The 27,228-nt window shown below is 45.0% G+C and overlaps 1 protein-coding gene across 1 annotated transcript in view; it reads left to right on the top strand.

Annotated features, from left to right (window-relative positions):
- Window positions 1-18,552: 18,552 nt before the first annotated feature.
- Window positions 18,553-27,228, top strand: part of LOC147112101 (E3 SUMO-protein ligase ZBED1-like) — a 77,857-nt gene continuing 69,181 nt past the window's right edge. Inside the window, exon 1 of the mRNA XM_085999614.1 lies at window positions 18,553-19,070. The gene's annotated coding sequence lies outside the window, so the exon portion shown is untranslated. The remainder of the gene's footprint in view (window positions 19,071-27,228) is intronic.

The following is a 27,228-nucleotide window of genomic DNA, read 5'->3' as shown; positions in this document are numbered from 1 at the left end:
GAGCCACGAGCGAATTTGGCTAGGACAAATAAAATAAGAGAGTTAAATGTGTGGCTCAAAGACTGGTGTGGGAGAAATGGGTTTTGCTTCCTGGGACACTGGCACCAGTACTGGGACAGGAGGGAGCTGTTCCGTTGGGACGGGCTTCACTTGGCCAGTGCTGGGACTAGAGTCCTGGCGGATCATATAACTAGGGCTGTAGAGAGGGCTTTAAACTAACTAGTGGGGGGGAGGTTCCCAGAGAGCAAATAATACAAATGACAACAGAGAAGGTCATAGACTTAGGTAGCAGTGGGGAAATTAAAAACCAGAGCGTGTCAGGAAGGGGTAGAAGGTGTGGAGTAAAAGGTAAAGTAATAAAAAGGGCAATAGCAGGAACTAAGTGTCACAAAACATATTTGAAAGTTCTCTATCTGAATGCACGTAGCATTCGTAACAAAATAGACGAGTTAAAGGCACAAATAGCTACATATGGGTATGATCTTGTGGCCATTACAGAAACATGGCTGCAGGGTGACAATGCCTGGGAATTAAACATACCAGGTTATTTAACGATCAGGAAGGACAGGCAGGAAGGAAGGGGAGGTGGGGTGGCTATGTTAATAAAGGAAGGAATCACTGTAATACAGAGAAATGATATTGGGTCAAAGGATCAGGATAATGAAACAGTTTGGGTGGAGATAAGGAATAATAAGGGGAAAAAAACACTAGTGGGTGTAGTATATAGGCCTCCGAACAGTCGCAACTCGGTTGGACGGAGTATCAATCAGGAAATAGTTGAGGCTTGTAATAAGGGAACATCTATAATTATGGGGGATTTTAACTATCATATAAATTGGACGAATCAAATTGGGCAGGGCTGCCTTGAGGATGAGTTCATTGAGTGTATTAGGGATGGGTTTCTTGAGCAGTATGTAACTGAACCAACCAGGGGGCAAGCAACCTTAGATCTGGTCCTGTGTAACGAGACAGGATTAATTAAAAATGTCCTAGTAAAGGATCCCCTTGGAATGAGTGACCATAACATGGTTGAATTCCATATTCAGTTAGAGGGTGAGGAGGCTGTATCTCAAACAAGCGTGCTAAGCTTGAATAAAGGAGACTATGAAGGTATGAGAGCGGAATTGAGTAAAGTGGATTGGGAAAATAGGTTAAAGGATAAGACGATACATGATCAGTGGTGTACATTTAAGGAGTTATTTTACAAATTCCAAAAAAAGTATATTCCACTGAGAAAAAAAGGGTGTAAAAGAAAAGACAGCCATCCGTGGCTAAGTAAAGAAATTAAGGATAGTATTCGACTAAAAACAAGGGCATATAAGGTAGCCAAATCTAGTGGGAGGATAGAGGATTGGGAAAACTTTAAAAGACAGCAAAAAATAACAAAAAGATTGATTAAGAAAGGGAAGATACATTATGAAAGTAAATTAGCAAAAAATATAAAGACAGATAGTAAGAGTTTTTATAGTTATATAAAAAGAAAAAGGGTGGCTAAAGTAAATGTTGGTCCCTTAGAGGATGAGACCGGAAAATTAATGGTGGGAAATATGGAGATGGCAAAAACACTGAATGAATATTTTGTATCACTCTTTACAGTAGAGGACACCAAGAATATCCCAACACTTGACAAGCAGGGGGCTATAGGGGGGGAGGAGCTAAATACGATTAAAATCACTAAGGAAGTAGTACTTGGTAAAATAATGGGACTCAAGGCGGATAAATCACCTGGACCTGATGGCTTACATCCCAGGGTTTTGAGGGAAGTGGCGGTAGGGATTGTGGATGCATTGGTAATAATCTTCCAAAACTCCCTGGACTCAGCAAAGGTCCCGGCAGACTGGAAAACTGCTAATGTAACACCCTTATTTAAAAAGGGCAGTAGACAGAAGGCTGGAAACTATAGACCGGTTAGCCTAACATCTGTGGTAGGTAAAATTTTGGAGTCCATTATTAAGGAGACAGTAACAGGACATTTGGATAATCATAATTTAATAAGACAAAGTCAGCATGGTTTTATGAAGGGGAAGTCATGTTTGACAAATTTGCTGGAGTTCTTTGAGGAAGTAACATATAGGGTGGATAAAGGTGAACCAGTGGACGTAGTGTATTTAGACTTCCAAAAGGCATTTGACAAGGTGCCACACAAAAGATTATTGCTTAAGATAAAAAATCACGGGATTGGGGGTAATATTCTGGCATGGATAGAGGATTGGCTATCTAACAGAAGGCAGAGAGTTGGGATAAATGGTTCATATTCAGACTGGCAATCAGTAACCAGTGGTGTTCCGCAGGGGTCAGTGCTGGGTCCCCAACTCTTTACAATCTATATTAACGATTTGGAGGAGGGGACCGAGTGTAACACGTCAAAGTTTGCAGATGATACTAAGATGGGAGGGAAAGTAGTGAGTGAGGAGGACATAAAAAACCTGCAAGGGGACATAGACAGGCTAAGTAAGTGGGCAGAGATTTGGCAGATGGAATACAATACTGGAAAGTGTGAGGTTATGCACTTTGGCAGGAAAAATCGTAGAGCAAGTTATTATCTTAATGGCAAGAAACTTGAAAGTACTGAAGTACAAAGGGATCTGGGGGTCCTGGTGCACGAAACTCAAAAGGTTAGTATGCAGGTGCAGCAAGTGATTAAGAAGGCCAATGGAATGTTGGCTTTCATTGCTAGGGGGATAGAATATAAAAATAGGGAGGTATTGCTTCAGTTGTACAAGGTATTGGTGAGACCGCACCTGGAATACTGCATACAGTTTTGGTGTCCATACTTAAGAAAGGACATACTTGCTCTCGAGTCAGTACAAAGAAGGTTCACTCGATTAATCCCGGGGATGAGGGGATGGACATATGAGGAGAGGTTGAGTAGATTGGGACTCTACTCATTGGAGTTCAGAAGAATGAGAGGCGATCTTATTGAAACATATAAGATTATGAAGGGGTTGGATCGGGTGGATGCAGGGAGGATGTTCCAGATGATGGGTGAAACTAGAACTAGGGGGCATAGTCTTAGAATAAGGGGCTGCTCTTTCAAAACTGAGATGAGGAGGAACTACTTCACTCAGAGGGTGGTAGGTCCATGGAATATGCTGCCCCAAAAAGCTGTCGAAGCTACATCATTACATAAATTTAAAACAGAAATAGACAGTTTCCTAGTAGAAAAGGGAATTAAGGGTTACGGGGAGCGGGCAGGAATTTGGACATGAGTCTAGGTTCGGATAGGTCATGGCCCTGTGGGTAGCGGAGCGGGCCCAGGGGCCGTGTAGCCTGATCCTGCTCCTGTTTTCGTGTGTCTAATGCTGTTAGATTCAGGAGATAGTCCTGTCATAGTGGATTGGCGGTTAGGATCAGATCAGCCATGATCTTATTGAATGGCGGAGCAGGCTCGAGGGGCCAATTGGCCTACTCCTGCTCCTATTTCTTATGTTCTTATGTTCTTATGTTCTTACAAATACACAAATCACTAAAAGTTGCGCCACAGGTTAGCAAGGCCATAAAAAAAGCAAACCAAGCACTAGGGTTTATTTCTAGAGGGATAGAATTGAAAAGTAGGGAAGTTATGCTAAACCTGTATCGAACCTTGGTTAGACCACACTTGGAGTACTGTGTACAGTTCTGGTCACCGTATTATAAAAAATATATAGAGGCACTGGAGAGGGTGCAGAGAAGATTTACAAGGATGATACCAGGGTATACATATCAGGAAAGGATGAACAGGCTGGGTCTCTTTTCTCTTGAAAAAAGAAGGCTGAGGGTGACCTCATAAAGGTCTTTAAAATTATGAAAGGTTTTGATAGCATGGATACAGAGAGAATGTTTCCACTTGTGGGTAAGAGCATAACTAGAGGCCATCAATATAAGATAGTCACCAAGAAATCCAATAGGGAATTCAGAAGACACTTCTTTACCCAGAGAATGGTGAGAATGTGGAACTCGCTACCACAGGGAGTGGTTGAAGCGAATAGTATAGATGCATTTAAGGGGAGGTTAGACAAGCGTATGAGCGAGAAGGGAATAGAGGGTTACGCTGATAGATTTAGGTGAGGAAAGACGGGAGGGGGCTCGAGTGGAGCATAAACACCTTCATGGCCTGGTTGGGCCAAATGGCCTGTTTCTGTGCCGTATATCCTATGTAATCCTATGTAGTAACATTTACCATTGTTGCTTGGGAAGTGTTTATTAATTCTCCTGAAATTTGGCTTGTAGATCTTGTGCCAGCCTTATTGCAGCAATGCTTAATTTCTGACCTTTCACTTGCTAAAGCTGAAAATTAGTGCGTTTGTTTTGCGCATTTCTGAATAATATGGAAGGCTGGTGTTGTTTAGTGTTTTGATCTAGTTTTCTGGTCGACTGCTTTGAACAGTAATTTCAAATTCAGTAGCTGGACAGACATGAGAACGGGTGTACTACAGTATGAGAAAGAAAGCAGAATGTGCATTAATTAGACCAATCTAGTTATCTGTGTTGCTTCCATAAAGAGCTTCACATAATTATTCAGTTCATTGGAAATCATAATAAAAATTGATTTTATAGGCTGTGTCTTCGCTGGCCTGCTGGCGTTGATAGCTTTCTCATTAAAATAAAATTCTAATGGGTAAGATGACCCCTTTTTCATGTGTGTTAAACAGATTCGAGCAATGCAAAGCAGGTCAAAGAGCATCTGACAGAGAAGGAAAGGTTAATGTTTTTGGGTATCAACTTTTGGATCTAGAGGATAGCTAAATTGCTTATCCAATTTATCTTGTTCCTCTTTTTCCCCTTGTTCCCCTTCACTAAGGTGTCAGCTGTGGCTCAGTGGGTAGCGCTCTCGCCTCTGAGTCAGAAGGTTGGGGTTCAGAGTCCCACTCCAGAGACTTGAGCACAAAAATCTAGGCTGACACTCCAGTGCAGTGCTGAGGGAGTGCTGCACTGTCGGAGGTGCCGTCTTTCAGATGAGACGTTAAACCGAGGCCCCGCCTGCCCTCTCAGGTGGACGTACAAGATCCCATGGCACTATTTATAAGAAAAGCCGCGGAGTTGTCCCCAGTGCCCCGGCCAATATTTATCCCTCAATCAACATCATTAAAACAGATTATTTGGTCATTATCACATTGCTGTTTGTGGGAGCTTGCTGTGCACAAATTGGCTGCTGGGTTTCCTACATTACAACATTGACTGCACTTCAAAAGTATTTCATTGCTGTAAAGCACTTTGGGATGACCGGTGGTTGTGAAAGGTGCTATATAAATGCAAGTCTTTTTTCACTTTTTTATTACTAATCTGGTGAAAGCCTTTATCGGACTAATTTTGCCAAGAATTTTGACTTAAGACTGAAGTTACAGCTCATTTCTCAAGAACGTGAAATTTTATTCAGAACTTGGGATAATCATGCAAGGATTCTTGATTAATGTGTTCATGTTAATTCAGCTGATTCTACAGAATAACACTTCACGAAAGGGAATGTGAGAAATATGGGCAATTCTGTCTTTTTTTTGTGCGACTTAAAATAGAGGTTGCTTCCCCTTCACTAAGGTCCCAATGGAAGACAGCAGATAGTCCGTCCATGGGAAAGGGGCCTTATGCTGAGAGATCAATTAAAATTGCCTTGATGGTTGGAATAGCTTGCTTGAACTGTTAATGTATGCAACTTGACAGATGGAGTTGTGATTTTTAGTCATGCTCAGGTGTAAAGCCCAGATTGGCTGGAAATATGTGAAGGAGGCTGCAATGTTAAATTATTACCACCTCACCCACCAAGATTAGAAGACTGCTAACATCTCTGTTTACTTGTTTACCTCGAAAGAAATGGCTTTTTCATGAAACGGAAACACCAAGGCACAAAAAACTGCAGTGCTGGCTGTTCGCTTTCAGTTTCTGGCACGGGAGCAACGAGCCCCGTGTGTGAATCTGGAATTCGTGTAATCCACGTGCAACAGCTCATCGTGAAGGTCTATGAAAGGGAAAACCTAACTGTTGCATCCAAAGGAACTGCTGGTGCCAACAGCCTGTGAGGAGATGCTTACTGAAAGGAGGTATATTAACCCACGGCAACTAATCGTCACTGTGCTGTTAAAGTTTGGTGCTGTTCTGCTATGTATCTCTTCTCAGGTAGGAGATATTGAAAATAGTTTTTTATAGTTCTGTAGGGGAGAGATTTGTATTGAAAATACTTCTCCTATTACAGTTCAGGGTTTTTTCCATCATTGTTGTTCATGGTCTTTTCCTGTTTGTCATTTATGTATGTTCGTAAGTGATGGGCTGAGGGAAGTATGGATTTCCAATTTGGAAGTCTTGCAAAATAATGAGTTGGAATGGCATCATATTTACCGCTGTCTGGCCTCTGGCACATTCTTCCTTTCCATAGTATTTTGAAAACAGAAGCCATCTTCTCTCAGGCAATAGGCATTCGAAATCCTTTTGTCTTACAGTATGGATCTATCATGGACTCTACCCAATTCATTTAATCTCCTGGGGAAAGGTATTTCTCTGATCCTCCCCCTTCCCCACCAGCCTTCCAGGTAAAACGGGGAAACCTCTGGAATATCTATCTAGCCTTACGTCATGCAGCTTTACACTGAAAAACCTAGGTGAAAGGTCAAGACCAACAGTGCAGGACACTGAAGATTGAAAAGAAAGAAAGACTTGCATTTATACAGCGCCTTTCACGACCACCAGACGTCCCAAAGTGCCTTACAGCCAATGAAGTACTTTTTGAAGTGTAGTCACTGTTGTAATGTAGGAAACGTGGCAGCCAATTTGTGCACAGCAAGCTCCCGCAAACAGCAATGTGACAATGACCAGATAATCTGTTTTAGTGATGCTGATTGAGGGATAAATATTGGCCAGAACACCGGGGATAACTCCCCCTGCTCTTCTTCGAAATAGTGCCATGATATCTTTTACATCCACCTGAGAGAGCAGACGGGGTTTTAGTTTAAGGTCTCATCCGAAAGACGGCACCTCTGACAGTGCAGCACTCCCTCAGTACTGCACTGGAGTGTCAGCCTAGATTTTTGTGCTCAAGTCCCTGAAGTGGGACTTGAACCCACAACCTTCTGACTCATAAGAACATAAGAAATAGGAGCAGGAGTAGGCCATACGGCCCTTCGAGCCTGCTCCGCCATTCAATAAAATCATGGCTGATCTTTGACCTCAACTCCACTTTCCCGCCCGATCACCATATCCCTTGATTCCCCTAGAGTCCAAAAATCTATCGATCTCAGCCTTGAATATACTCAACGACTCAGCATCCACAGCCCTGTGGGGTAGAGAATTCCAAATGTTCACAACCCTCTGAGTGAAGAAATTCCTCCTCATCTCAGAGGCGAGAGTGCTACCAACTGAGTCACAGCTGACATAAGAGAGAAGAAGAGATAAATCAAAAGATAGTGGTTAGCTGATGTCAGGTTTGGGTTTTTAAAGCTTGTAGATTGTAGGAAGAAGGGAACATTCCACATTTAACATCCCAGTCCAGTTGCCTTTCTTGCCCTAACATTTCCATGACCCCATTAGTTCATCATCTTTTCACACAGCATCTGTACAATCTGTACTAACGTTTATAAATTCAATCCTGTTTAGGGAAGCGAAAGGTTCACAACAAGAACAAGAACATTTCCACACAAACGGGGACAAAAATCACCAAGTGATAGATTGCATTTTGATCAATAAAGAAAGACTTGCATTCATATAGCAAAGTGCTTCACATACATTGAACGATTACTTTGAAATGCAATGATTGTTGCTATGAAGGCAAATGTGGCAACCATTTTGCATACAGCAAGATCCTACAGGTAGTGCCCTGCACTATGGAAATTGGCGTTTCCACCAGGTTTCTCAACTTTAGACTGTAGGATGCAAGGGACGATAGATATGTCGCTGTTTTGCTTGACTTATTTGCCATGAGAAGAATCACCAGTTAATTTGTTTCTGATGGTGTTTGTTAGGGGAGAATGCGGGCCTTAATCTCCCTGCTTTTCTTCAAATACTGCTGTGGGAGCTTTGCGATCCATTGGAACAGAAAGCCGGGGTTCGGGAGTTGAGGTATGATCTAATTGAATGGCAGAACAGGCTCGAGGGGCTGAATGGCCTACACCTGTTCCAATCATAATGTTTATCTGAGGAAGGATGTTCTTGCCATGGAGGGAGTGCTGCGAAGATTCACCAGACTGATACCTGGGATGGCAGGAATGACGTATGAGGAGAGATTGGGTCGATTGGGCTTATACTCGCTGGAGTTTAGAGGAATGAGAGGGGATCTCATTGAAACTTATAAAATTCTAACATGTAGGGGGTTTTTTCCTGCTCTCTTGCCCGTTCTGGCCTCCTGCCAGGCTTCGTGCAAGAATTACCCTTGAGTGGTTCGACCCACTCCCCCTACGGTTCTAGACCTTGGACTTAGATGCAGAGAACAGTAGTGCAGAGAAAAGGACTCAATAGACCAGGCTGAATAGCACGAAATGGATGCTTTTATTTTTAAACAGTTTGAAGCATTACAAAATACATGTCATAGGCACAGATTAAAGTAACTACAATCATGCACAAATTTATGAACTTGACTCTATGGAAATGGGGAACACACGGCACATCATAAAAGGGGAAACACATTACGATTTCCCTTAACTCCCTCCCCTATACCTAAACTAAGTTTCGACCTGGGGAACCTGGGATCATGCTCACCACTCTCGAAATCGTGAGAAAGGGAGGGTTCGCAGCCCTTTTGGCACCGCTTTCCGTCGTCACGTGGATTTGGAAACTTCTGGCGCAGTCGATATTCTCTCTCTCTCTCTCTCTCTCTCTCTCTCTCTCGAGGCGATGGGGTAGACACAGCCTCGATGAGCGCTCGTCAAGGTTGAGATCCACTAAGCCTGTCGTGGATTTTTGTTCATGGAGTAGGACAACAACCCAATGGGATGTTGAGACACGGAAGTGTCAGGCCCGGACTGTCTTTTTGTCTCCGGCCTGGTCGGTTCTCCAGAGGGTTTCTTCTCCGTCGGCCTGGGTCGTCGATGATCTCCCGACCCCAGTACCCGGGCCACCCTCGTCGTCTTCTCGTCGTGGCCGAGCCTTGTTTGGCTGAACACCGACCACGTTGTCCTTTTACCGAAACCGTCCATCTTTAAAAAGACGAAAACGTTTTCATCGATTCTGCATCTGCCGAAGTGGAAGAGGCGCCGATCCTGGCCCCGTCCGAAGAAGTTGAAGTAACGTATATGGACTTTCAATCCATAGTTATACTCTTTTGGAACAGTCTTATCTCCCGCCAAATCATAGTCCTGTCTTTGTATTAATTTTGGCGGGCAGAAATCTCTGCAGGGGCGCTTTGTCTTGTAACGGAGCCGGTGATAACTTAAATTGGCCTTCCTGGCCGATAATGTCTTTTAATGTCTTTTGCATTGTCACCGCGGCTCGGTTCGCATATTGATCGGTCCGGAGATTTTCCTTGATGGCTGCTAAACGGTTTTTCCTTTGTACAATAAATGGGTATGAGTGATTTTGCATTGTCTGCCCATATCTTGATGGGCCCCATCCTGTACTTGTAATCCATTGAATATGTATGCTGTTCCTCTGAGTTTTGGTTCCCAGATACTGGCTTTCGCGGGCTCACTGTCTTCAATCCACAAGCCTGTCTGGCTTGCAGTAACAGAAATAAAATGGTTCAGAAACTGATCACGGGGCCTGGCGGCCATTTTGTATGCCCTTTTATCAAAGGTTTTTCTGTGCAAGCTTACTTTGGTCAATAAACAGTCTTATTTTATCCAGTTTTCTTGCGTGATTTTTGCTGAAAATTGCGAATCTTACAAACAGGACTAGACAGACTAGATGCAGGAAGGATGTTCCCGATGGCCGGGGAGTCCAGAACCAGGGGTCACAGTCTAAGGATAAGGGGTAAGCCATTTAGGACTGAGATGAGGAGGAATTTCTTCACCCAGAGAGTGATGAACCTGTGGAATTCTCTACCACAGAAGGCAGTGGAGGTCAATTCATTAAATATATTCAAGAAGGAGTTAGATATATTTCTTAAGGCTAAAGGGATCAAGGGATATGGGGAGAAGGCAGGGACAGGGTACTGAATTTGGATGATCAGCCATGATCTCATTTAATGGCGGAGCAGGCTCGAGGGGCCGAATGGCCTACTCCTGCTCCTATCTTCTATGTTTCTATGTTTATTCCAAATGACAGGCATCTTTGGCAATGTAACATTCCTTCAATACTGCATGGGATATATGCTCAAGGCATGGCAGGGGATTTGAATTGACAACTTCTAGGGCAAAAGTGCTACCAACTGAACCAAACTAGCCTGGCCTAAGAGATTTTTTTTTTAATTTGTTCATGGGATGTGGGCGTCGCTGGCAAGGCCAGCATTTATTGCCCATCCCTAATTGCCCTCGAGAAGGTGGTGATGAGCCGTCTTCTTGAACCGCTGCAGTCCGTGTGGTGAAGGGACTCCCACAGTGCTGTTAGGGAGGAAGTGCCAGGATTTTGACCCAGCGACGATGAAGGAACGGCCGATATATTTCCAAGTCAGGATGGTGTGTGACTTGGAGGGGAACTTGGAGGTGGTGGTGTTCCCATAATGGGAAGAAAACTTCGTGTTTTTATAAACACAATTTAGTTTGTTGGACTGAAGAGTTGAAAAGAAGCTCTGTGCAATGTGAGAAATGTGTACTTCACTTTGATCACTGCCAGTAATAGACATTTAAGTTTATTTCGATAGAATATTATTATAGAGGGACGGGGTACTCCTACCCTATATATTATTCATCTTTGAAATCAAAACAGAAAATGTTGGAAACCACACATCATTTCCATTGTAATCAGTCGTGCATCTTTTCATTTCTCTCCTCACGGGTACTTTGTTCCCCAAATCCCTACCCATACCCTTCACTATTCCTCTACCTTCTCCTGCTGCCGTCCCAGACTTGACTCCCTCTTGGATAAGCCCACAGATTCCCTCTGTGCCTCTCTCGACATTCTCCAAAGGGCTCAACAAAGCACTTGTCGCTGCCTCCTTGCGAGTAACAACCCCCAACTGCCTGAACCTCCTCCCTCGCCAATCTTCCCACCCAGCGTGCCTGCAGGGGGCTAATCTTGCCAACCTCCTTCCCATCTCACTCACCCCTCCCAATGCTGACCCCCTTGGACTCTGCCAGCGGATCATCAATCACCGTCCCTCTCTCCACATCTCCCTTCAGAGTGTCTGTCCACTTACAACCAAGGCCCTTGCCATCCATGACTCTATTGTGGATCATTACAGTGACATCATGGCCGTGATGGACGTTTGGTTCACAGGTGACAACACCTTGCCCCTTACTGAAGCCTCCCCACCTGGCTACACCTGCCCCGTCCAAACGGCCATGGTGACGGTGTGGCACTTATCACCAAATCTAAATTTGTCTCTCCCCCTACTCCTCTGGCACCTCCCCCTCCTTTGAGCACCTCACCTTGTTCCATCCCTCTTGCCTCTCCCTTAATATCCTTGTACACTACCGTCCAACCAAGCACCACTTTGTGTTTCTCACCGAGGTATCCTCACTCCTTTTCTCACTCAGCTTCTGCACTGAACGACTCCTCATCCTCGGTGATTTCAACCTCCATCTCAACACACCTTACCCTCTCTCCTCAGAGTTCTTTTAATCGCTCCCTCCATATAAACTTTCTAGCCACATTCACGCCGATCTCCTCGACCTTGACATCTCACGTTGCCTCTCTATTCCCATTGTCTCAATCATAGATAAAGTCATATCTGGTCATTTCCTTGTATCTCTCACCACTCATATCCCCTTCCCCTTTCCAACCCCACTTCCCTCTCCAAAATCCTTGAACAGGTTGTCGCCTCCCAAATCAGTGCCCATCTTTCCCATAACCCTATGTTTGAACCATTCCAATCAGGTTTCCGCCTCACTGCAGCACTGAGACAGCGTCATCAGTGACTGTGACAGTGGTGTACCGTCCTTCCTCATCCCCCATCTTCTTCTCTGCAGCTTTTAACAAGGTCAACTACGCCATCCTTCTCAAGCACCTCTCCTCCGTTGTCCAGCTGAGTGGTACTGTCCTCACCTGGTTCCACTCTTACTGATCCAGTCATAGCTAGAGCATCTCCTGCAATGGCTTCTCTTCCTACCACCACACCATCCCTCAAGGATCTATCCTTGGCTTCCTCTTAGTTCTCATCTACATGCTGGCCCTTCTGACATCACTCAAAGATACGGTGTCAAGTTGCACCTATAGGCTGAGGAAACCCAGCTCTTCCTCACCACCAACTTGTCTTGATGTCAGCCAGCTTGTCTGACATCTAGTCCTGGATGCGTTGTCATTTCCTCCAACTAAGCATAGAGAAGACTGAAGTTGTTGGCCTGAGTTCCTGTCTTACCTACCATAGTTATTGGGCCAGAAATTAGGATCGGGTGCTTGCCGCGCGTGCAAGCCCCCGATGTGCACTCACCCGGCGCGCCGACATCTGAAGCCCGGGCCTGCTTGCATTTCCTGTCACTGGCCCGGTTAAGATGTCGGCGCGATGTGCTTACCTGATCCAGCGGCGTAGTTAGTGCGATGTGCCGGCTGGGATCAGGTGAGCACTCTGCGGCAAATCAGGGGAGGGGAAACTTCATTCATGAGTTTGATAGTAAAGACTGTCAAACTCATGAAAAGTACGGGCGCCCAAAAGACTAGTTTAACTTTAATTAAAATTTAAAAAAACATCCCAATAATTAAATAAACTATAAATAACTTTAAAAAACTATTTAAAACAATTAATAAAATTTTTGAAAAAAAAATATTTTTACGAAATCGGGTCTAAAAATAAACTTACCTTACTGTAAAGTCCTTAAAAACAATGAAGCTGTGGAAAAATTGTAATAATTTTAAATAATAGACCACTTACCTTCAAGAATCCACACCTTACGCCTCCTTTTTTCATATTTAAAAAGTTCAGGCCCTTGCACACGCGCAAACCTGTCAAAAAGAAGGAAGTTCAACGCGTGCACGCAGAGTCCTGCGCGCACGCGTTGGACCTCTGAACCCCTTGGAGGAAATGCCGGTTTCCCGCGCATGCGCTGTGCATGCTGAAATCCGGCACTTCCAACGGGCCCACGCGTGAGTACCCCGTCCGTACTCACGCGTTGGGACCGGAATTACTGGCCCATTGTCTTTGGTCCCTGCCACTAATTCAGTTCCCTTTCCACTGATTCCATCCACCTCCACTGCCACGGTCTCAGGCTGAACCAAACGGTTTGCAACATCAGCCTCCTATCTGACCCAAGCTCGGCTTGCATACCATACCCTCTCCATCACACAGACTGCCTAATTCCATCTCCACAACATCACCTGACTCCATCCCTGCCTCAGCCTTTCTGCTACTGAAACCCTAATCGATGTATTTGTTATCTCCAGACTTGACTCCATGCTCTCCTGGATAGCCTCCCATCTTCACAGAATCACAGAATCCCCACAATGCAGATAGAGGCCATTTCGGCCCATCGAGCCTGCACCGACACATATCCCACCCTATCCCCGTAACCCCACGTATTTAATCCCCTAACACTAAGGGTCAATTTTATCATAGCCAAATCAACCTAACCCGCACATCTTTGGACTGTGGGAGGAAACCGGAGCACCCGGAGAAAACCCACGCAGACACAGGGAGAACCCTCCATAAGCTTGAGTTCATTCAAAACTCTGCTACCCATATCCTAACATGCACCAAGCCCTGCTCACCCATTACCCCCATGCTTGCTGATCTACATAGCATCGCCCCTCCCTATCTCTGTAACTCCTCCAGCTCTACAAACATTAGAGAATTCTGCATGGCTCCAACTCTGGCCTCTTACGCCTCCCCACTCCCTTTGCCCAACCATTGGCAGCCCTGCCTTCAGCCGTCTAGGTCCTAAGCTCTAGGATTCCCTCCTTAAACCTCTCCGCCTGTCCATCTCTCTCTCCTTCTTTAAGACCCAGCTTAAAGCTTACCTCTTTGAGCAAGCTTTTAATCATCTCCCCTATTTTCTCCTTCTTTGGCTCCGTGTCAATTGTTGTCTGATTACATTCCAGTGAAGCTCCTTGGAATGTTTTCCAATGTTAAAGGTGCTATATAAATTCGAGTTGCTGCTGTTATTATCAGTATCTGAAGAGGAAAAAAATGGGTTAATGTTTTGTGTGTAAATTCATTGCCAGTTCCGATAAAAAGTCTTTACTCAAAACGTTAATGTTTTTTTCTCTTTCCAGATGCTGATGAATCTGATCTGCTTTCAGCATTTTGTATTGTTATTTCTGATTGACAACATTTTTAGTTTTTTTTGTCTGTTATTCTCCTTTGAGTTTGGTGAATGTACCTGAAACATTATTGGCCCCAAATGAAAGAAATCAACAGGTTAAATGGCCACCACTGCTACAGTTAAATTCATATTGAGCATATAGCTTACATCAAAGAATCATCAATGTGCTATAGTGTCAGCCGTGCTCAGTGGGTACCACCCTCGCCTCTGAGTCGGAAGGTTGTGGGTTCAAGTCCCACTCCAGAGACTTAGGCACAAAAATCTAGGCTAACGCTCCAGTGCAGTACTGAGGGAGTGCTGCACTGTCGGAGGTGCCGTCTTTCAGATGAAACGCTAAACTGAGGCCCCGTCTGCTCTCTCAGGTGGATGTAAAAGATCCTAGGGCACTATTTCAAAGAAGAGCAGGGGAGTTATTCCTGGTGTTTTAGCCAATGTTTATCCTTTAATCAACACCACTCAAACAGATTATCTGATCGTTATCACATTACTGTTTGTGGGAGCTTGCTGTGCGCCAATTGGCTGCCGTGTTTCCTACATTACAACAGTGACTACACTCCAAAAAATACTTCATTGGCTGTAAAGCGCCTTGGGACTGGTGGTCGTGAAAGGCGCTATATAAATGCAAGTCTTTTTGATCTCTTGCACCTCTCTAATGTCCTGTTTTAATTGGGACACCCCAGCATAAGCCAGCGTCATTGAGAAAAGCAGCTGTCGTGCACGAAACTCACGTTAGCGGAATCAGCTGATTTGCCCGGGCCACAGAAAGCTGGATTGCAGCTCCAAGCACTGACCCACATTCCAGCTTTTCAACACACTGTAGGTCGAGAAGTATGCTATCACACTGTGACAACCTCTCTTGTACAATCAAAAAAAAACGCTGCTAGTACTCTTTGGCATTTCTGTGAAATCAGGCATTCTCAATCATACCCACTGATTGCCATCAATCCCAATCTGTGTTTATAAATACAGGGGGCCTGTGCACCACTGGTTTGTGCTCAGTGGCTTCGGCTTTTCATAAGTGACCACTGGGATGTCGTGATGTAGGAAGCACATGAACACCAAAGGATGGAATGAATGTTGGTAAGGTTGTGAATATGGCGGCCTAAAAGGCACATGAGGAAAGACTGGATAGGCTGGGGTTGTTTTCATTGGAACAGAGGAGGCTGAGAGGAGGTGTATAAAATTATGAGGGGCCTAGATAGAGTGGTTAGGAAGGACATATTTCCCTTAGCAGGGAGGTCAATAACCAGGGGGCATAGATTTAAAGTAATTGGTAGAAGGATTAGAGGGGAGTTGAGGAGAATATTTTTCACCCAGAGGACGGTGAAGGTCGTGAACTCACTGCCTGAAAGGGTGGTAGAGGCAGAGACCCTCATCGCATTTAAAAAGTACTTGGATATGCACTTGAAGTGCCAAAACCTACAGGGCCACGGACCAAGAGCTGGAAAGTGGGATTAGGCTTTTTTTCAGCCAGCACAGACACGATGGGCCAAATGGCCTCCTTCTGTGCCGTGAACTTCTATGATTCTATGCGACACAACAGACTTAAACCTCACAATCAGTCACAAACTGATTTTTTTTTACCTGTCCAGATAACAGTATCACTCCATAGCCAGAATGGTAGGTGTGCTCACACACTGTGTTATAAACTACTAAAACTGATACTAATCATTACCTGTTGTATAAATATGATACAAATCAGGGACCGGACGTTTACAGAAAATAAACCATTCATGTTGAAATGCAGTAGCACACTCATTGCTGCAGCATTTGTGAGTTGCCTCCTACGAGTTAAATGTTCATTAAACCACGATGGAATACTCTTCACTTGCCTGGATGAGTGCAGCTCCAGCAACACTCAAGAAGCTCGACACCATCCAGGACAAAGCAGCTCGCTTGATTGGCACCCCATCCACCACCTTAAACATTCACTCCCTCCACCACCGGCGCATCGTGGCTGCAGTGTGTACCATCTACAAGATGCACTGCTGCAACTCGCCAAGGCTTCTTCGGCAGCACCTCCCAAACCCGCGACTTCTACCACTTAGACAAGGGCAACAGGCGCATGGGAACACCACCACCTCCAAGCTCCCCTCCAAGTCACACACCATCCTGACTTGGAAGTATATCGCCGATCCTTCATCATCGCTGGGTCAAAATCCTGGCACTCCCTCCCTCACAGCACTGTGGGAGTACCATCACCACATGGCCTGTAGCGGTTCAAGAAGACGGCTCACCACCACCTTCTCAAGGGCAACTAGGGATGGGCAATAAATGCTGGCCTTGCCAACGACGCCCGAATCCCACGAATAAAAAAAATTACACCCGTCCCCCAGTGATGTTCTATAGCGCAACCACTGGAAGGAGGGTGTGATTACAGCATTATAAATTTGCATGGACAGTTTCTATTGTAAACGTGGATATAGGAATTTATAATGGAAATATAAAAATAAGGACAGAATGAGTTTAAAATGGGGGCTGAATATGTCTGCATACCCTGGTGTAGTTAACCCTTGGCATCTAACCTTGCTTCACTTTGAAAACTACACTTGATCGTGTGTCTCAATGTGCAAATCCAGGGAGATCCACCAGTATTATACGTAGATAGACACGTGCGTGCTTTTATGTTCATTTGTCGTTTCTGGATGTTGAAAGAACTGCTGTCATAAATATACCCATTAATTCTACAATCTGCTTAACTTCCCCAATTTTGCTCTCATTCCATTACGTGGAAAGCTTCATCCACAGCAGCCTAATCTGCACTCTATGTGGAACATCCCCTAAGCATGCAAAACATTTTGGAAAAAAAAACAATCTCTGTGAAAGCATGCACCCAAACGTAAATCCGGGACTACCTTGAGTAATTATAAAGGAAAATCCCTCCCGCCCACCAAAAAAAACCTAAATACATCAGTGGTTTAAAATTCTCATCCTTGTTTTCAAATCCCTCCATGGCCTCCCTATCTCTGTAATCTCCTCCAGCCCCACAACCACAGCCCCCCACCCACCCACCCAGATCTCTGCGCTCCTCAAATTCTGGCCTCTTGAGCATCCCTGATTATAATCACTCAACCATTGGTGGCCGTGCCTTCAGCTGCCGAGGCCCTAAGCTCTGGAATTCCCTCCCTAAACCTCTCCACCTCACTACCTCTCTCCTCCTCTAAGATGCTCCTTAAAACCTACCTCTTTGACCAAGCTTTCACCTGCCCTAATATCTCCTTATTTGGCTCACTGTTGTTTGATGACGCTCCTGTGAAGCACCTTGGGACGTTTTACTACGCTGAAGGCGCTATATAAATGCAAGTTGTTGTTTAATCATCTAAATAGATAAAAACAATTGCGCAATTTAAGTCAGGGGCTGGTTTCGAAAGAGTAGTCAGAATGTAGTAATCGCTGCACAATTTAATAATCACTGCACAGTCGATAGAAAATCTAAATGTGGGCTTGATTCTTCTACAGAAACTCTATTTTATCCACCGCTGGTGAAGAGTGAAGATAACCTGCTGTATAACATTCACTGATTTATATCTTGCATTACTTTTCCCCGCACACCGAATATTAATCCGTGCGAATCAAATTAATTCACAGAATCGCGCGAAATCGATCTCGTATAGTCGGGATTTTAAAACAAAGTACACAGGTTACTCGTGTTGAGAGGTGTGTGTTTTTTTCTTTCCTACTAGGGAATCTAAAATGTTTTCCCCGGTCGCCGGCGGTGTGGTTTACAAGTGTGAAGCCATCCGGATTGGGACTGCAGAGTCTGCAAAGCGTGAAATGAATTGTTGATTCTCACGGCAGGGTGATCCTAGTTCTTGCAGTAAATTCTCTTGGGATCAACGGGAAGGGGAGGGAGGGAGGGAGGGGGATGAAATCCTCCCTTTAAAAAAAAGTGCTTTAAAAAAATCACATCAAACACAGAGAGATACAATCAACGATAAAGTAGAGAGAGAGAAAGAGCCACAATCACGTGAAATTATCAGCGCGTTGGGAAGATCTCCTTCCTGGAATACTAATCAATGTCTTTCACACAACAAGACTCCTCCACCAACAGATGGGCGACTGAGTGACCGGAGAACGAATAAGAAGCCCAACTTTCATCCTCCTCTGATCTCTGCTTGACACATTCCACCTTGGGGAGTGAGTGAGTGAGTGAGTGTGTGGAAGAGAGAGAGAGAGAGAGGAGTGTAAAGATCCCAAGCCCTGGTATTTTTTTACTGTGGACCTCTGTAAGACTGAGATAGTTTGATCTCTTTTGGCTGAACACGTGTTGAACTGGATCTTTTCTCTCGTGTTTCCCCCCCCCCCCCATCATTCTCTCCTTTTGGCGATCTATTTCATGTGGCCATGTCAATATTCGATGTGCTGAGTGGATGTGCTCTTTTAATCCGCTGCCGGGGAGGAAGCTACCTGTTTTTTTAAACTCTCTGCCCAGTTGACACTTGGTGTAAAAAAAAAATCCTTATTGCAGAGGCTTCCCTCTTGATGTTGTGTCTGGGTGTCTACTAGTCGTGTGCTGGGATCCGTCCATCAGGGAGCTAGCTGCTTGTGATTATCAGCAATAATAATAATAATCATCATTTTCATTGCGAAGTCAGCTGCTTTTATATCCAGGAGTTCTGGATGGACATGCAGTCTCTGATCTCGCCGATAACAAAGGCTATTTTGGTGGCTTTGTTTATTTTTGCCATCCTGCTCATCCTTTACGTGATCCTCTGGTACATCTGCCGCGATGTGGATTGCGATCACGGCATCTGATTTGGGAAGCGAAGCACGCTGAGGACAAACTGACATTGACCAGCGAGAGAAGAGGCTGAACGCACGGTGAGTACCATTGCAACACTTCTCTCCCACCCTCCCACAACCCATTAATTTAAAAAAAAGCACAGACAAAACAATCGAGGTGTCAATATCCTTCCTGTATGGACCGGGAAACTAAACACCGGTTGATGTTACTAACCTCCCAGTAATTGCTAGCTGTGCAATTTCACATTATCCCTGCCCACCCCCCCAGATGTTGTCTATAGTGTGATTTGATTGATTGCACTAAAAATGCGGTCAGCCTTTTTGTGTGTGTCTATATTGATATACTTACAGATTTCTCATTAAGACAAGGGGAGCTGAACTTGTTACTTTCCCGAGAGAACAGGAAGTTTTCTGGCACCTATATATTTTTGAGGGGTGGGGGGAGGAAAGAGGGGTTGGGAGACAAGGAATATTTCTGGGCCACTCAGATGATCAGTATTCTTGGCTGTCATTGTATAGCTCATAACAAGCTAGTTATAAACAAAAATAAGGAAGGCGTTTGTGTTCTCAAAGACTCCATCCTTTTCCCCAAAAAACTAACACCATATCCGCATTAAGTTCTCGTACAAATTGACTCCATCCAACCTTTGGGGGTAAAAGTGTGTCGAACCCCGGCGCTCCAGTAGACACCCAACTAAGGAGGACAAGCTGAAAGGATCGCAGTGGAGAGGCGAGAGATTTAACAGTTTGCTCACGTTTGCTCCTACCGAACCGGATTTGTCTTTCTTGATCTTTACAAATCTCCATCAGTCACGAATTGAATTCCCCTCCCCGCCCGCCTGCCCCGTATTATTGTGTGTCTGAGTTTTCAGGCTTTTAAGCACACGAATCTCGCGTTACATATTTGGTGCACTTTAATTACCCCCCCCCCCCCCCAAACGCTGCTCAATACATACAATCTCACGGAATATCTTACAACAAAAGAAATTATTTTTAGGAGGGGAATGGGGGGGGGGGGGGGGGTGGGGGTGGTGGCGGTTCTGAGTTTGAAATAAACAGAAACAATCCTGGGCTTGCAGAGTGCACAACCAGCTTCATTCATTAACTTTCCGTGATGTCATCTCACTCAGTCCACCACCTGACGTTTTTTACGACAATAAAGTGCAGTTAATTAATTCCACCCGCCACCCACCTTCCAAAATAAAAAAAAACATCCGATTTCCTTTTTTTCCCCTCATCAATCTTTATCTCCAGGTTAAATTGTGCAGTGGGAGGCTGGATGATTTCAGTGTGGTGCACAGACTGGTAATTCACCTTGCAAACGACCAGCATTAACCAGGTGCAATGCTGTAATAGACAAAAAAATATATATATAATATAAATTGAACTTATCTGCACAAACAAAACAGATACCTGTTTAATAAATAGCAAAATACTGGAAGTAACTTCAAAATACCAATGCAACAAGTAGTTTACGGGTATAGGTGCAATAATGCCAACATCAATTGGTATTAAATGCACGTCACATTTTCCTTGACTTCCCTGTATCTTTAGTTTATAACACGTTTCAGCTGCCAAGGCCCTAAGCTCTGGAATTCCCTGCCTAAACCTTTCCGCCTCTCTACCTTTCTCTCTCCTCCTTTAAGACAACCTGCCTCTTTGACCAAGCTTTTGGTCACCTGCCCTAATATCTCCTCACCGTCCGCGGCCTCTTGCATTGTTCCACGGAAGCTCAGCGTAAGCTCGAGGAACAGCACCTCATCTTTCGATCAGGCACTTTACAGCTCACTCAATATCGAGTTCAACAATTTCAGATCATAACCTCGGCCCCTATTATATTTTTATATTTTTTATCCACACTTTTGGTTTGTGCCTTTTCCTTTTTTTTTCTCTCTCCCACACGGCAACTGTCTCTCATTCTTCATCTGGAGCCATCCTTTGTCTCTTTACCTGTCCTATTACCATCTCGTCTCGCCTTGATTATCTCTTAATGTCTCTTCTTTCATCCCCTCCCCCATTTCCCAGCCCCCAAACTGCCTTTTAATCTGTTTCATTTCCTGCCTTTTTTTCTCAGTTCTGACGAAGGGTTTCGACCCGAAACGTTAACTCTGTTTCTCTCTCCACGGATGTTGCCTGGCCTGCTGAGTTTTTCCAGCGTTTTCTCTTGTTGTTTCTAATATCTCCTTATGTGGCTCGGTGTCAAATTTTTGTTTTATAACGCTCCCGTGAAGCGCCTCGGGGACGCTTTTACTACGTTAAAGTCGCTGTATAAATAAATACAAGTTGTTGTTGTTCTGAAGCTGCCACACTATCTCATTTAATTGAACGTTAATCCTGCAAAAACATTTCACACTCACCTTGATGAATGTAATCCTTTCTCCTTGACAACATCGTTAAAAAAAAGCGCACTTGCAAATTTATAGGCTTAAAGCTAATTTACAGGCTTTTAAATGCAAACGGATGACAGATTCCAGCAAAATGATTGCTCGCCCCATGAAAATCTTACACCAGCACAATCCATTATTCGCCACGACTCCATGTAGACAGTGCCGTTTCCCTGAACTATTAGGGCTGCCTGACATGTAACATATTGGAAATAACAACAGAAAACGCTGGAAAAACTCAGCAGGCCAGGCAACATCCGTGGAGAGAGAAACAGAGTTAACGTTTCAGGTCGAAGACCCTTTGTCAGCACTGAGAAAAAAGCAGGAAATGAGACAGATTAAAAGGCCAGTTTGGGGGCTGGGAAATGGGGGAGGGGCTGAAAGAACAAAAGGGAAGGTCTGAGAGGTGAAGAGACATTAAAAGATATTCAAGGCGAGACGAGATGGTAATAGGACAGGTAAAGAGACAAAGGATGGCTCTAGATGAAGTGTGAAATGCGCTGGCAGAGTGAGAGACAGCTGCCATGTGGGAGAGAGAAAAAGGAAAAAGGCACAAACCAAAGGTGTAACACATTGGTATTGACTTAGAAGTGGCACAAGATGGTTGAAAGAGCTAATGGTGGGCTTTTGTATTAATGGTAGATTTTTTTTTAAATAGAAGCACGTAGATAATTCATCATTTACATTAACTTGGTGAAGCATTGAGAAGTTTTTTTGTTACTAATGAGAAAAACAAGACGGGTGAACTTACTGAACTGTGCAGCGACCGCTCTTTTTGATTTTTTTGCCACATGTGGGCATTTACAATGACACATGGCATCGGCTGTTGTACATGGTCTGCTTCACATAGTCAATTCCACAAGGGCTGTTGTACACAGACTGTTTTACATGGGGCTGTTGTACATGAGTTGTACCATTGTGTTGTTGTACATTGCTTGTTATACATAGGCTGTGGTACATATCCTATTCTACGTGGCCTACTGTAAATAGATTGTTGTACATCACTTGTTATACATAGGCTGTGGTACATATCCTATTCTACGTGGCCTACTGTAAATAGATTGTTGTACATCACTTGTTATACATAGGCTGTGGTACATATCCTATTCTACGTGGGCTACTGTAAATAGATTGTTGTACATCACTTGCTGTTCATAGGCAGTTGCAAATATTTTATTTTCCGTGGGCTGTTGCACATAGAAAGAAAGACTTGCATCTATATAATGCCTTTGGTGACCATCGGACGTCCCAAAGTGCTTTACAGAAGTACTTTTTTGAAGTGCAGTCACTGTTGTAATCACAGAATCACAGAATCACAGAAACCCCACAGTGCAGATAGAGGCCATTTCGGCCCATCGAGCCTGCACCGACACATATCCCACCCGATCCCCGTAACCCCTACACCAACACATATCCCACCCTATCCCCGTAACCCCACGTATTTAATCCCCCTAACACTAAGGGTCAATTTATCATAGCCAATCAACCTAACCCGCACACAGCAAGCTCCCACACACAGCAATGTGATAATGACCAGAAAATCTGTTTTAGTGATCTTGATTGAGGGATAAATATTGACCAGGACACTGGGGAGAACTCCCCTGCTCTTCTTCAAAATAGTGCCATGGCATCTTTTACATCCATCTAAGAGAGCAGACGGGGCTTTGGTTTAACTTCTCATCTGAAAGACGGCACCTCCAACAGTGCAGCACTCCCTCAGTACTGCACTGGAGTGTCAGCCTAGATTTATGTGTCTCTGGAGTGGGATTTAGAACCACACAAACTTCTTGACTCAGAGGCAAGGGTGCTACCCACTGAGCCACAGCTGACACAGGTCTTTGTACATAAACTATTGTCCATATTCTATTCTACATAAGCTGATGTTTATAGGCCATTGTACATTGGCTATTCTACATGGGTTGTTGTACATAGGCTGCTGTACATGGGCTGTGCAAGTAAAGTGTTGACTAAGGGCTGTTTTACTTATACTGTTGCTCTGTATTTCCATGTTTTCTGATGTACAACCAATGAGTGTATATTACAAATTCTGGTCAAAACTGGAGCCTTAAACAAGGCATGTGTTGATTTAAAACTCTTTCACTTAATCATAATCAGACTCGATGGGGGAAAAATTCAGTTGGTTTGTGCCTCCCGTTAGTGCCTTAAGAGGGCGCTAATGGGGCGCAATATCAACTAGCGCCCGGGCGCGGCGATGTTTATGCCGCTCGCGAAATTTACTAGACATTTTGCGGCGGCGCTAAACACTACCGCCACGATCTCCTGCGCCGGCCGATCGTGACGTCAGTCGAGTGCGCAACGCCCCGGTAGCACCCCGGACTGGATATTGAGTGGCGCCCCCTGCCTTACCGCCTGCCGCTAGCAATGACAGGTTGAGGGGAGCATTTTGCTGTCAGAAAGGGACTGGGGGAGCACTATTTAAAGGCGACCGCTTCCTGCCTTTTTTTGTCGGTGACATTTTTACACCACACATTCTGAGAGAGAGAGAGAGAGACTTCTGGAGAGATTCAACGCTGTGTGAAGGAGTTTTGAGTACTGAGCAGCACTTTGCAGGTTGGTTTTGATTTGCCCTTCCTTGCTTCGCCAGCGCTCTGAGGTAGCGCCTCGCTGCTCGGCCTTTGCACCTTAAGACAGGTGTGAAGCGCCTGATTTAGCGCACCAATCACCTCCAGGGGCGATAAAAGCCAAGTTTGCTGTCGGAGGCGATAATTAGCGCCAGGCGCTAAACTTTGCGCACGTCTGATAATGGCGCCCCAAGCGGGGCGATACCGAATTTTTCCCCCAATGGTACAACAGTGACTACACTTCAAAGGTACTTCATTGGCTGTAAAGCGCTTTGAGACGTCCGGTGGTCATGAAAGGTGCTATAGAAATGCAAATCCTTCTTTCTCTTTTGCAAGTAGTTTCTGCAGGGGTTTGCAAGCAGGTCATTATTTCTCCCTCCCTCTGAGAAAACCATTCAGTAAATGTATATCAGACATAAATGTTATCAAATAGGCATCTTGAGTGTTACCGAGGTCAGAAGTGATAGGAGACAATGATGCAATGCACAAAGCAAGTAAATACTCAGAAGGAATTGTTATGGTGTGGAATGATGCAGGACATGACAAAGGCACACCCAGCCCAATCGACCCTGCAACGCCCTCTTCACTCTCACCTGGAGGCTGGTGCCAAGGTTGGGCGAGATGCCCCACAGACTAGTTAAACAACAGCAACAACTTGCAACATAGCACCTTTCACATAGCAACATGTCCCAGGAGCGATTATCAAACATCGAGCCACATATGGAAATATTAGGACAGGCGACCAAAAACTTGGTCAAAGAAGTAGATTTTCAGGAGCGTCTTAAAAAAAGGAGAAAGAGGTAGAGAAGCAGAGAGGCTTAGGGAGGGAATTCCAGAGCTTAGGGCCCAGGCGGCATAAGGCATGGCCGCCAACAGTGGAGCGATTAAAATCAGGGATGCCCAAGAGGCCAGAATTGGAGTGGTGCAGAGATCTCGGAGGTTTGCAGGGCTGGAGGAGGTTAAAGAGGCAGGGAGGGGTGAGGCCATGGATGGATTTGAAAACAAGGATGAGAATTTTAAAATCAAGACATTGCCGGACTGGGAGCCAATGTAGATTAACGAGCACAGGGGTGGCGGCTGAACGGGCTTGGTGCGAGTTAGGATAGGAGCAGCAGAGTTTCGGATGAGTTCAAGTTTATGGAGGGAGGAAGATGGGAGGCCAGCCAGGAGCGTTGGAATTGTCAGGTCCAGAGGTAACCAAAGCATAGATGAGGATTTCAGCAGCAGATGAGCTGAGGCAGGGGCGGAGATGGCGATGCCATGGAGATGGAAGTAGGCGGTCTTGGTGATGGAGCGGATATGTGGTCGGAAGCTCAGCTCGGGTCAAATAGGGCACCAAGGTTATAGTCATAATCACAGAATCATATCTATCAGTCAATGACTCATAATCCTCCATCACCATCCCATGGTATGTCCTGTCCCACCAGCAGCACAGACCCACCAGAGGTGAGGGCATAGTGGTATACAGTCAATGGGGAAGTGGCCCTGGGTGTCCTCAACATTGACTCTGGACCCCATGAACTCTCATGGCTTCAGGTCAAACATGGACAAGGAAACCTCCTGCTGATTAACAAGTACCACCCTCCCTCAGCTGATGAATCAGTACTCCTCCATATTGAACACCACTTGGAGGAATCACTGAGGGTAGCAAGGGCACAGAATGTACTCTGGGTGAGGGACTTCACTGTCCATCACCAAGAGTGGCTCGGTCGAACTACAACTGGCTGAGCTTGCTGGGTCCTGAAGGACATAGCTGCTAGACCGGGCGTGTGACAGGTGGTGAGAGAACCAACATGAGGGACTAACCTAATTGACTTCATTCTCAACAGTCTACCTGTTGCAGATGCATCTGACCACGACAGCATTGGCAGGGTGACCACTTTACAGTTCTTATGGATCCTATCTTCACACTGAGAACACTCTCTATCATTTTGTGTGGCACTACCACCGTGCTAAGTGGGATAGATTAAGAACAGATATAGCAGCTCAAAACTGGGCATCCATGAGGCACCGTGGGCCATCGGCTGTAGCAGAATTGTAAACCACAACAATATATAACCTCATACCCAGCATATCCCTCACTTCTCCATCGCCATCAAAGCCAGATGACCAACCCTGGCTCAAGGAGGAATGTAGAAGAGCAGCACCAGGCATATCTGAAAATACAGTGCCAATCCGGTTAAGCTACAACATGCATGCTAAACAGCAAAAGCAGCATGCTATAGACAGAGTTAAGCGATCCCACAGATCAGGTCAAAGTTCTGCAGTTATGCTGAGTGGTGGTGGACAGTTAAGCAACTAACAGAAGGAGGAGTCTCCATGAACATCCCCATCCTCAATGATGGCAAAGCCCAGCTTCTGAGTGCAAAAGAAAAGGCTGAAGTGTTTGCGACCATCTTTAGCCAGAAGTGCTGAGTTGATGATCCTTCTCAGCCTCCTCCTGAGTTCCTCACCAGCACAGATTCAAGTCTTCAGCCAATTAGATTCACTCCACATGACATCAAGAAATGTTTGAGTGCACTGGATACAGCAAAGGCTACGGGCCGTGACAGCTACAGCACTGGCATCTGCTTGACAATGTGAAAGATTGCTCAGATATGTCCTTTCCAGAAACTGATAGACAAATCTAACCCTATCATCCTAGTCCCATTCATCTGCAAAGTGATAGAATAAGTTGTCGACAGTGCTATCAAGCGGCGTTTATTCACCAATAACCTGCTCAATGATGCTTAGTTTAGGTACTGCCAGGACCACTCGGCTCCAGACTTCATTACAGCCTTGGTCCAAATATGGATGCATAAGTTGAATTCCAGAGGTGAGGTGAGATTGACTGCTCTAGAAATCAAGGTAGCATTTGATCAAAGTATGGTACCAAGGAGCCCTAGTAAAACTGAAGTCAATGTGGATCAGGGGAATACTCTCCACTGGCTGAAGTCACACCTGGAAGATGGTTGTGGTTGTTGGAGACCAATCATCTCAGCACCAGGACATCGCTGCAGGAGTTCCTCAAGACAGAGTCCTAAGCTCAACTGTCTAGCTGCTTCATCAATGGCCTTCCCTCCATGTTCTCTGATGATTGTGTTCAGCTCCATTTGCAATTCCTCAGCCAATGAAGACAGTACATGCCCACACGCAGCAAGACCTGGACAACATCCAGGCATGGGCTGATAAGTTGCAAGTAACATTCACACCATACAAGTGCCAGGCAATGACCATCTTCAACCAGAGAGTGCCTAACCACTTCCCCTTGACAATCTATGGCATTACCAT

The sequence above is a fragment of the Somniosus microcephalus genome, chromosome 10, assembly GCF_052327205.1.
Source record: "Somniosus microcephalus isolate GS21.2 chromosome 10, FLI_Smic_1.0, whole genome shotgun sequence".
NCBI lineage: Eukaryota > Metazoa > Chordata > Chondrichthyes > Squaliformes > Somniosidae > Somniosus > Somniosus microcephalus.
Note: the sequence above shows the minus strand (reverse complement) of the source record. Positions and strands in the feature narration are given on the sequence as shown.